This window comes from Panthera uncia (genome assembly GCF_023721935.1).
Source record: "Panthera uncia isolate 11264 chromosome A1 unlocalized genomic scaffold, Puncia_PCG_1.0 HiC_scaffold_16, whole genome shotgun sequence".
Taxonomy (NCBI): domain Eukaryota; kingdom Metazoa; phylum Chordata; class Mammalia; order Carnivora; family Felidae; genus Panthera; species Panthera uncia.
In genome coordinates this window covers 57,064,630-57,077,241 of record NW_026057576.1, presented here as the reverse complement: position 1 = coordinate 57,077,241, position 12,612 = coordinate 57,064,630, and positions in this window count along the sequence as shown.

The window sequence follows — 12,612 nt, the reverse complement described above, 5'->3', positions numbered from 1 at the left end:
GTACTTACATGGCCTACTTCACACAAATATTTTCAAAGGAAAATACACCTGAGAAAAGCATTCAATTAAAAGGAGTCTGTGAAATGAAGAAGACAATCATACCAAATAAAATACTTTGTGTAAAACTTGTATTTTTTTTTCTCAAGGTCCTGAGTCATCACTATGAAAATTTGAATAAACAAAGAATTGTGGTACTGACATGTCTTTTGGTACAGGTTTCCAGGTGCTTTCCTGACAATTTGTTGATTACCCTTGCAAATAAACAGTACAAAATAAAAATGTCTAAAACTGTAGCTCTGAATACCTATGATATGCTACATCTCTATTTCTCACCCAATCTCAAGAACTGATACCATAATTTACTTTGGTTTTATTCAAGCTAAATAAATGAATTCCTGACTCCTTTTTTTCCCATATACTTAACACAATCTATGACAAACATTTTAAAACTACCTACAGTATACATTTCATTCTCATTATTGCTCACCATTCCCATTATTACGTTTCTAATTCTATTTTTGGACTACTGCGTAGCCTCGGAAGTGATCACCTTGACTCCATCCTGCCCAGCCCCATACAGACTGTTCAGTATATAGCAGCAAACTGGCACTTAAAATTCTAAGTCAAATAAAGTCATTCAGCACCTTGCTCAGAAATTTCCAATGGCTTTACTGTATTACCTCCTTTCTGTTCTTCAAGAATTCCATGCAGCATCTCATCTCAGACTGTTTGGACTTGATGTCTCTACTCTCCACAGATATTTATTTGGCTAAAGATGGATTTCAATTCTACCTAATCATCTATGATAATATATATATTAGATATATTTACCTTATATATTAAATATTATGTATGTTATATATTTCTCTGTAATTTTATATACTGTATGGTGTGTGTGTATGTTGTGTATATATATATATATATATATATATATATATATATATATATATGGTGTGTATGTATATTTGTATATTGTGTGTATATATATGCATATAATTTATTAATAATGAATGCTATATTGAATAAAAATTTGAATACCATTTGGATCTTTCTGCAATTGTAGGCTACATAAGAGAAAAGATATTCTTTTTTGTATATGGTCATATGTCCAGTTACTAAGAAGATGTCTGGAATATGTTAAGTAGAACCTCAATAAACTTTTTTTAATGCTCACGTGAAGGAAACAATATATTGATTCTATATTTGTAATGTTCATTTTAGGACTACTTTTGAGGGGCTTGGGTTTTAAAGCCTCATCTGCAAATCCTGTGTGTAGCCCCAGAATATAACCTGCATTTGCTCATATATGTAAAATAATGTAGTAAATTTAATTATATTACATTTTAAAATACATAAGTCACATGGATTATTTGTCAAGATTCTGATATCTCTTGCTTGTCAAGATAATTTCTAATTTTTTTTAAATAGCTCCATGTTGATACAACCTAATTTTGACATTTCAATTTTGCTATAATATCAAGTTTTTAAATTACCCTATACTCTCTATCTTTAATAAAGTATCTAGAAAATCAATGCCATTTAGAGATAGGTCTTTTTTTTTCTTTTTTTTTGCAAGCTAACAGTCCATATACAGTATTCTAACTTAGCATGAGATGTATTTTTAAAAAACAACAGAGTTCTCTTGAAAGACAAAAAAAAAAAGTCTTCATATATCACTGTGAAATACTGAAATCCTAATTTCTTTCAATGTGCTCTGTAGTGTACACTTCAAATCATTTGCCAAGGTATTTAAAGTAAAAAATGCAATCAGCTACCATTAAATCACTTTGATCTTGTAATGTATTTCTGATTAATCGATGTTCTGCAACCTGGTCATAGAAATTGAAAAAATAATCAGTCATGTGGTTAGTAGTAATGCTAGTAATTTTTTTCATTGAAAATGTGGTACTAAATTGAAGTAAAATACTTATTTGCACTAAAATGAAAGTACTGGAATAAAAGAAATGTATAAAATCAAATTTTAAACTATTATAAGATTTTTAATCAGTTTTGGGCAGATATTGCTTTACAACACTCTTAATAGTGATCTATTGCCTACATTTTAGAAGAATGTATACCAACCAATCCTAGGTTAGCATAAATACATCCATGAACATACATACATGCATACATAAATGCCTCTAGGTGATTTTTTTTAATGTTTATTTATTTTTGAGACAGAGACTGAGCATGAGTAGGGGAGGGGCAGAGACAGAAGGAGACACAGAATCCGAAACAGGCTCCAGGCTCTGTGCTGTCAGCACAGAGCCCGACGCGGGGCTCGAACTCATGAACTGTGAGATCATGACCCGAGCCGAAGTCGGACGCTTAACCGACTGAGCCACCCAGGCGCCCCTAGGTGATTTTAATATACCATTTTCTTCCTAAATTTACACCAATGATTTACAAGGATAAACTGTCAAAAAAGTTTGAACTACTAATTGATATTAAAAGATAAATTCATACTCATTAACTATTATATAGTAAGGAAGATTTTTAGGCAAATCTTGTAAGGAGGATTGCTAGGCAAATTGTCCACAGTCCTCAACAGAACATTTGGTTAATAAGTATTAAGATGATTTTTCATGTTAACATATTTGTCAGTTGACTAAATCTGTTTTTATACATTCTTATTTTCCCAGAAATTATAAATCATCAAATATATCATAATTCTAACTCACATACAAAATATTTTTTTCAAAATAGTTTCAATGATAACTAATATCATCCACATAGTTGTATTTTATAAAAATCCAAATTAAATCACTCTTTTATGTTTTATGGTTATATGTCTTTTGGGTAATTTTCATCCTATTATTATCTAGTCATTGTAAAGAACACTTAGACCTTTCAGTAACATTTCTCCTCACTATTAATTTTGGAAGTGTTCATTGGGCAATTTTATGATAAGTGGCAAATTACTTTTAGTAGTTTAATGAAGTCCCTTTTTACTCACAATACTCCTTTATTTATTGCTCCCCCTCTTTTTCTGTATCCACTTGATATTATGCATTAGTCATTCAAGGACATAATTAACATAGACAGTCTCTTTCTAATTCTCAGTTCAAACTTTCAATGCTTTTTATAAATGTATCAGAATTCAGTGTGTAAGGCAAAAAAAAAAAAAAATCACTGAGTGCTTTTTTGGGAGAAAGCCATATAGATATTGTGAATCACAGCCAATAATGAAATTATTTGATATTATAGATTAACACAGTCTGTAATATTGAGTTGGGACAAATTCATAAAGGAATGGTGAATATTTTAAAACTCTTGTGGATAAATATAATTCTAAAATTACAGTGCTTAAATTGTATCACTTAATTGCATCATCTTTATGCAATAATAATAATGATTACTTTTGAACAAATCTAAATGGCAGAGCAGAAGGCTGGAAAACATTTTAATTATCTTACATGTAAGTAAGTATATCATTTCCTTTCTATTACATTCAACACAGTATAATTTACTTGCAATTTAAAACCCAAGATTCAAAGTCACATAGGTTTCTCCTTATAAGTCTCCAAATTGATGCCATTGCTTATAAATTCTTCACAATTCTTATACATAAGAAATCATAACATTTGATTGTAATAGGATATCTTTTATTCTTAGTGGCTATTTTACTCATACAAATTTTATGATATATGTTATCATCAAAATGATCATTCTGAGTATCTAAAATTAGTAAATGTAAGTGCATGTTTTCCATATTTTAGATGATGGGAACAAAGATCTTAGCAACAACAAATTAAAGTTTCGCCACCATATGGAAAATGAAACCTTCATTGCAAGTCGATCTATCTTCCTGCAAGGACATGGCATTATTAGTTTCAGTGTGGCTGGAGAATGTTCCTTTTGTCTACCTTGCTTGCATGTAACTGTTTTAGTCCAGTAAGCCATATTCAACTACACACAGTCTGCTGTCAATCATAAAGTGAACTTTTAATGGAGCTTTTATCACTTGTGTCAGAAAAATCACTTCTATCTAGGACCTCAGTGTGTGGTTAGATATTTTAAATTGGATAAATATTGATGTAAAATTGAAGGAGCTCTATATTATAACTTTATCTAAATAAACATAATGAGGCATGATTTACTACATTCATTAAAATTCAATCTTGTTACATGTACAGTTCTATAAGTTGTAGCAACATATACAATCTTGTTACCAACAAAATAATAAAAATATAATCATTCCATTATCCCAAATTTTTCCTTCATTCCCCAAACAAGCCAGGTATGATGCAAATTTTAGTTATAACTTTCCTTTTTCAAAAATTAAATAAATAGAAAAAAACAGTATATATAGTCTTTTGTGTCAGGGCTCTTTTTTGTAACATAATGCTTCAAAATGCATCCTTGCGTTGTTTTTTTTCTTTTATTCTTTTGAGAGAAAAGTATATAGATTTTAATAAAATTATTAATAGCTTTAGATAAGTTCCACAGTATCCAGTAGTAGCACAATGATAGCTATATCACTGGGCCACTATGCCTTTCATCTGAGCACTTCAGGAATTCATGATTTTGCATACATGCCTAGTTTGTTCCTTCTTTTATGGAGTAGTATTTTTCGTACATATGTACCACAATATCGTCATATAAATGGGCATTTGGTTACTTTTCAATTTATAATGATAATTAACGAAGTTTTAATAAACTTTCATTTAGAATTTCAGTATGTTTTAAATTTCACTTGGATAAATATGTTGGAATGGGATTACTGGGTTGTGTGATAAGTATATGGTAACACGTTAAGTATAAAATTATGTTTAAGATTATTTGTTTTCCAAGGTGGTTGTAAAATTTTGAAAAAAATTATTTTTCTCTGTAAAAATTTTGATTATTTTTGTTTCTATTTTATTTACCCCAAACATGTTTTGGTTTCCATTTTTATTTCTTTGACCCATTGATTATTCAGGAGTATGCTGTTTAATTTCCACATATTTGTGAATTTTCAAGCTTTCCTCCTGTTACAGTTTTCCATTTTATACTACTATGGTTACATATGATTTTAATCAACTTGAGATAATTTCAATCTTCTTAAATGTGTTAATACTAATTTTGAGATCTAACATTTGATCTATCGTGGATAACGTTCTGTGTACACTTGAGAAGAATGTATATTCTGCTGCTGTTGAATGGAATATTCGGTACATATCTCTTAAATCCATTTGGCCTAATGTGTAATTCAAATCCAATTTGCTTACTGATTTTCTGTCTAGGTGATCTATCCATTATTGACGATGGAGTATTAAAGTGTTATTGCATCACTGCCTATTTCTGCCTTAATGTTTGTTAATATTTGATTAACATATTTAGATGTTCCAATATTGTTCACCAGTATATTTGCATTTGATATATTCTCTTGAGATATTGACCCTATTATAAAATTGTTTCTTGTTACAGTTTTGGACGAAATATCTTTTTGCCTGATATAATTATAGCTGATCTTATTCTCTTTTGGTTTCCAAGTGCATGAAACATCATTTTTCCATCTATTCACTTTCAGCTTATGTGTGTCCTAAATTGAAAGCAAGTCTCTTGTAGACAATATAGTTGGATCTTGTTTAATATAAAATTGCCTAAGACATGTCTTATCGCTCATAAATTAAAAATAAAAAAGGTGCTCACATTGCCAATCATTATGTTCCCATTTTCATTTTTCAAATATTTTGTGGAAAATGTTGATTTATAAATAACCTGTGCTCTTTTCATAAACATTTTGCCAAAGTGGTGGCTGACATTCCAGATAGTCATGCATAGCTGAAGTAACACAGAAATACAAAGTTTAGTTTCCTCTCCCACAGTGAGGAAGGAAACAGTGAAACATAAAGCAGTTTATTTTTAGTCTTATATTGTCCTTAGGATATTAGGAAGCTTCTGAACGGCCTTAGACATTATCCCCAAAAGTCCCCCTTCCCGTTTAGGGTTCATTCTGATATAAGCACAAAATAGTCGACCAACATATAAGATCATAAAAGCTATGAATCTAACTAAGCTCCTTTAAGCTTATTTAAGCTTCATTTAATGTAATGACTTTGTTGTGACCTGTTTGTAGGGCAGATCTCCCATGGATAACTTCAATAAGAATTGTGATTAAATTATATTTATGTTCTTAAGTTCTTTTCAGTGGTTAGTCCTCATTAACCTTCATGAATGAGTGGCATTTTATTGTCCCATGTTGTTTTTTTGGTTCTGTATTAGTATCAACAACTTAAATTCATGTTTTATTCTTTTTCCCCCCTAATTTTTTCTTAATTAACTTTGTAAATTTCCCAGATAGTCATAAAATGCAGGCTGCTGTCAGGTCACTTCATGCAATTTTCTTACTGGCTAACTTAAATTGTGGCTCATAAATAGTATTTATTGATTTATTTATCTATTTTATTTATTTATTTTTAATACAGAACTGAAAGAATCACATTGGAGAATGCATGTAAAGTAACTTTTGCAACAAGGTTAATCTTTTTTATCTAAAAGAAAAAAAAATTTGCATTATTGCACACATTCTCACTTTTTCTATCTAAATGTGAAAGATGATTATAAAACATTCACCTACCTAACTTTAACTCTGGGTCCACACAAATATTTTTACCTTATAAATGTCTGGGGAAAAAATGAAATGATACTTAAATTCTTTTATTCTGTATCTTATCAATGTAGAATTAAATATTATAGTCCAGTTAAAATTAAATTAAATGTGCATTTAAATGTCTCAGTTTAAAGCAGGACATTTGTGAGGCACCTGGGTGGTTCACTCGGTTGAGCTTCTGACTTTGGCTCAGGTTATGATCTCACTGTCCATGGGTCCGAGCCCCTGCATCAGACTATGCGCTGACAGCTCGGAGACTGGAGCCTGCTTGGGATTCTGTATCTCCCTCTCTCTGTGCCCCTCCCCTGCTCATGCTCTCTCTCTTGCCCTCAAAAATAAATATTTTTTTTTAAAAAAGCAAGACATTTGTTTTATTTGTATGCATTTAGTATCTTATCAAATTATATATGTAATTTTAAATATGTATATAAGTATATGTATGCACATATAAATTTGAGGTGTAAAATAAATTCTTTAAGCTGTTCTAGATATTATTATGGTATAGATTTTTTTTTAATTTACTTATTTAAATTCAAGTTATTTTACATACAGTTAGTATTGGTTTCAGGAGTAGAACCCAGTGATTCATTGCTTACATGTAACACTAAGTGCTCATCCCAACAAGTGCTCTCCTTAATGCCCATCACCCATTTAGCCCAACCCTCCCACCCAAATCCCCTCCAGTTTAGGTATTTTTTAATTGCCCATTTCATGCCTATTATTTGCCATGTGCTTTGAATTTATTTTTAGCAATTTTTAGAACCCTTGAAAGAGAAGTATTATTATCACTAATTTAAAGATTTGGAAACTGAGACTTAAAAAGTTTAGCTGTTTGACTTTGATTTATTAAAAATAGCTTTTTCTAAAAGATTTAGATTTCATTGCTTTATAATTAAGAAAGACGATAGCTGCTCCAGTATATGAAATAATGCTTTTCAGCTTACTAATGAAATTCAAGTTCAAGAACTTCTGTGCTTATTTTAGTCTTCACAACTTCTCTAATCATAGTGATTACCATTTCTAGAGATAATATTTAACTGATCTTTTAAAAAATGATAAACATAGTTGCAAAGCTAGTACTCGATTTCTTAAGAATTTTCTTTCATCAGTTCAATTTATTTATTGGCGTGCCAGAAGTTTATGGTTTTCTTCTCTCCATTGAAAACGTTTCATTCTTATATTGTTTTTCATTGAGCTTCTATTTAATAATTTAATTGGTATAACTTTAAATAACAAATGGAGTAAAAAAGATATTAATCAATTTTAATTACCTATGTCTACTCATAGCACTTTTATTAAACATCAAATACAGTATATTTCCTAATTTGATGTTATTGTGGCATACTATGATTACGTCACATGAAAGATAATATCAATATGCCCTTTTTTACAGATGGCTATCATTTACAAATCTGTCATGTTTAAGCAGTCATTTTCTATGTTGCTAAAAGTAGTAAATAAATGTACATTTTAATGATTGTAGGGAGCTATAAAAAATAAATATCATTAAATATCTTTTTAAAAATTTTTACTCCCAATGTATTTTAATAGCAGATAGATAGTCTTCAACAACCATTAACAAGAATACTGTAACATAATTTGGCAAATTTGTAGAATAAGGGATGTCTTATTGAACAATATCCCCAGTACATTTTAAATATAAATAAAATAAGAAAGATATAACAAATTGAGGAGTAAAAATCCAAAAGTGGTTTCCTTTTCATTATTTGAAATATTAAAGAGAGGTTAAGTGTGAACGTCACACTTTCTTTAGTACACAATGATGCTAATAAACCTGGGAATTGTTAAAAAAATTTTTAATGGAAAATATCATTCTCTCATGCATACAACAGAATGCAGAAGCATTCAATATACACATTGAAATGTGTTTTACAATATCCTAGTATAATTTCACAATGATGGATTTTTCTAGACCTTTGTCTGAGTGGAGAGATTCACCATAATTAAAAGAGAAACAGTTAATAGAGCCCTCCCCCTGAAAATCGGGAGGCCTTTATTTATTAAAATACTTTAGCCTTATGTTTAATAATTATAGAACCCTTATAATATGCTAGAAATAGTATTATCAATATTAGATGCTTTAACTTAATACCCATATTGCTTTTTTGTGGTAGTATTGTTATTATCACAATTTAAAGATGAAGAATTGAAGTGAGCAGCAGGAGGGTACTAAGTAATTCATTCAGAAGGCTTAGAAATGGGTAAGGCCAGGAATTAACCCCAGGATAATGGTTTCAGAATCTGATATTATAAATACTGTGCATTCCTGTACAAAAAAATAGAGAGGTATGCATGGATCAGCAATTTGCTGTAACACTCTAGTCTATGCTTCTCCTTATCCAATCGTTTATTCTTTTCTGAAGTTGGACTTCCACCAATGTTTTCACCCTTCAATTCATGAAATGGCAGTTGACATGGCTTTTTTTTTTGGATCTCCTTTTTTTTTTTTTTTTAACTCTGTCATCAACCTGATTATTGTATTTTCTGCATCAGAACTCTCTCAGGGGACACAGGTACAGAAATATTGCTGATCTGGTCTCTTTCTAGGAATGGTGTCAATATATAACATACATACATTCAGACATATATACAAACCCGTATTCTCTCCTTGCATGGGATAAATATTGTGGCAATGAGGGCTTTTGCACTGGGGTTTGGCTTCTTGAGTTTACACCTGACTCTTCCATTCACATGAGTCAACTTGGGCTATTTTCTTAAAATCTCCACCCCTCATTTTACTATCCATTAAGTGAGGTTAATAACTGCACATTCCTCAGTAGATAACTGTAGTATAACATTAGTTATGATTGTAATGCCAATATGGAAAGGGTGGAATACATTAAAATGGCTCTGTAAATTTCATAATTATTGTATTACATTAAATTTTGTAATTACTATATGGTAAGAAGCATACATTCTTAACAATAGTATTATAAGGAATGTCCTGATACATTGCAGATGTAGAATTTTTAGTTTCAGGTAGGATACATAGTGGCTAATATCACACATAATGTTGAATGTCTGAGCCAGTCTTTCTGACACCAGTATTCATTTATTTTTTAAATGAGACATAATTCACTTACAAACTTCACTATTTTAAAGTGTAAAGTTTAGTGTGTTTTTTAAACTGATGTTTCACCATCGTCTAATTTCAGAATATTTCATCTCCAAAAGAAACCCCATACTCATTTTCAATCAACTGCCTACTCACCATTCCCCCCAGATATAGGCGAAATAAATCTACTTTCTATCTACAAGGATTCTGGACACTAAATATAAATATAAATATAAATATAAATATAAATATAAATACATAAATATAATATAAATGAAATCATACCATATGTGGCCTTTTGTGTCTTGCTTCCTTCACGCTGCATATTTTTAAGGTTCTTTCATGTTGCAGCATGTATTCATATTTTATTCCTTTTGTTTATTCATCAGCTGATGAGGATTTGGGATGCTTCACCTTTTTATTATGCTGCTACAAACATTCAAATACAAATTTTCACATAGTCATATAATTTCAGTCGGAGGGGTCAGTAGACCTAGCAGTAAATTTGCTGGATCATATGGTAACTCTATATTTAAGTTTCTGTAGAACTGCCAAATTGTTTTCCAAATAACTGTACCAATAACATTACAACCAAAAATAAATGGAGGGTTTTCCTTTTTCTACATTTTCCTTACACTTGTTTTACCATATGTTTTCTAGTAGCCACCCCAATGGCTGTGAAGCAGTACTGAATTTTCACTTTCTTGATAGTGTCCTTTGAAGCATAAGGTTTTCATGTTGACGAGGTCCAGTTTATCTGCATTTCTTTTGTGGCCCCTGCCTTGTGTCAGATCTAAGATTCTACTGCATATCCAAAGTCATGAAGATGGACCTTTATGTTTTCTTTAAAGACTTTTTTTTTTTTAATTTTAGCACTTACATTTAGGCCTTTGATGCATTGAGTTAATTTTTATATGAACTATGAAATAGTAGTCCCAATTCATTCTTTGAATGGGGATATCCAATTGTCCCAAATGATTTCTTGAAGGAACTCCTTTCCCTATTGAATTGTTCTTGCCATCCCTGTAAAAAATTAATTTTTCATAAATATCCAGAGTTTATTCTGGACTCCATGTTCTCTTCCATTAACCTGTCTATCTTTATACCAGAAATACACTTTATTGATTATTGTAGGTCTATGGTAATATTTTAAATTAGGATATCTGAGTTCTTCAATTTCATCTTTTTTAAGATTGATTTGTCTTTTGGGGTCCTTTGCATTTCCTTATGAATTTTAGTTTGTGAATTTCTATGAAAAAGACATCTGGGACTTTGATATGGATTACAACGAATATATAGCTCAATTAGGGAAATTTCACCATTTAACAATATTAAAACTTCTAAATCATTAATATGGAATGCCTTTCCACTTTCTTTTTTAAGGTCTCCTTTAATTACCCTAACAATATTGATTGATTGTTTAGTGATTTTTATCAACTAATTCTGCAAAGTCTACATTCTTTATTTTATGTGCCCACTGAAATATATGCTTAGTAGCCTGGTGGTCAGGTCACTACTGGGCAGAAATTTTGTTAAACATGTGCAAACAATAGATCTCTTTAGTCTGTGCCAAAGTGGCTTTGTGGTTGTTGTTGTTGTCGTTTTCTTTCTTTTTCTTTCTTTCTTTCTTTCTTTCTTTCTTTCTTTCTTTCTTTTTTTCTTTTAGGGCATGTCTTCAACACTCAACTAGTTGATTGATAATTCTGCCTACTCTTCTCTTCCTGCATGCATTGGGATTCAAGGTCAAGCAGAGCTGAGACTTTAGGGCTTTCTCAGGTGTTTCTTAAGCTTGTTCAGGGCCTTGGGTATGTACAAAATTATATGCATGCATATGGACTTCAAGGTTCCCAGAAAATATATCAGATTCTTTCAAAGCCCACATAGATATCAAACCCCTCAGATTTTGGTTTTAAGCTTTTTCATTGGCCTGCTATTTCCTCCAACAGCATTATCTACAACCTTAGGAAGCTGCAAAGTTAAATAAATACCTTAAACAATTTTTTATAAATGCTTCTGGAAAAACAGCTTTTGTCCTGGATGACTTCCAAGTCAGAGCAAATAAATGGGACATGAAACTGGGATCTTTCAGGGAACTACCACACAAAAAAACAATAATAATTTTCTGAGAATGTAGTTTTGAAGGCGATCCAACCTTGTTCATCTGCCTTCATTGGTTGCAAAGCTGATGATTTTCACTATATTTGCAGGCTGTTGGTTTTAAATCATATATATGTGTGAATGTTTATGTATGTATGTGTATTTATAATACAGGAGATGAATAGATGGAGAAAGAGAGAGAGAGAAACAGATATATATTCTTACTTAATCTTCTTTAAAGTCTGAACCAAGAGTATCTGAAAAGGTCAAAATAACAAACTTCTATTTTTCCATCTATGTATTCCTGTGAAGCTATTTATTTTTTATCACTTATTGGTCCCTATATCTGTTTCTGTTATCTGTTGTCTCTTGTGTCTGTGTCACAGCAAGAAGGAAAGTTAGAAAGAAAAAAAGAAGAAGAAAGAAAGAAATATGCCAGAGTAAGTTAGAAAACTAAGTAACTGTAGGTAAAATCTAATTTTTTAAAGCTGCTTGTCTATAATCTAATATTGTGACTTATATATTTTTATCATGGCTCCATACTACGTTGAGTTCAAGAAAATATCCCAAAGTGCCTTGCACATGCATCAAACTATAGTCATCTACCTTGTGGGTATGTGTGTATGTGAGTGAGTATGTGTGTGTATGTGTGTTTATAGAAAAATCTTTCCAATTCCATATTTATAAATCACTTACTCTTTATTGGTGTCATTTTCAAATCCAAATGAAGAGGTCAAGGGCCATGGCACTACATATATATTTAATGATATGTTAGATATGTACTATCTGAGTTTTTTATTCTCTGTATGAGTCTTCATTTGTTTATAAACTGAGGTTTGGGATG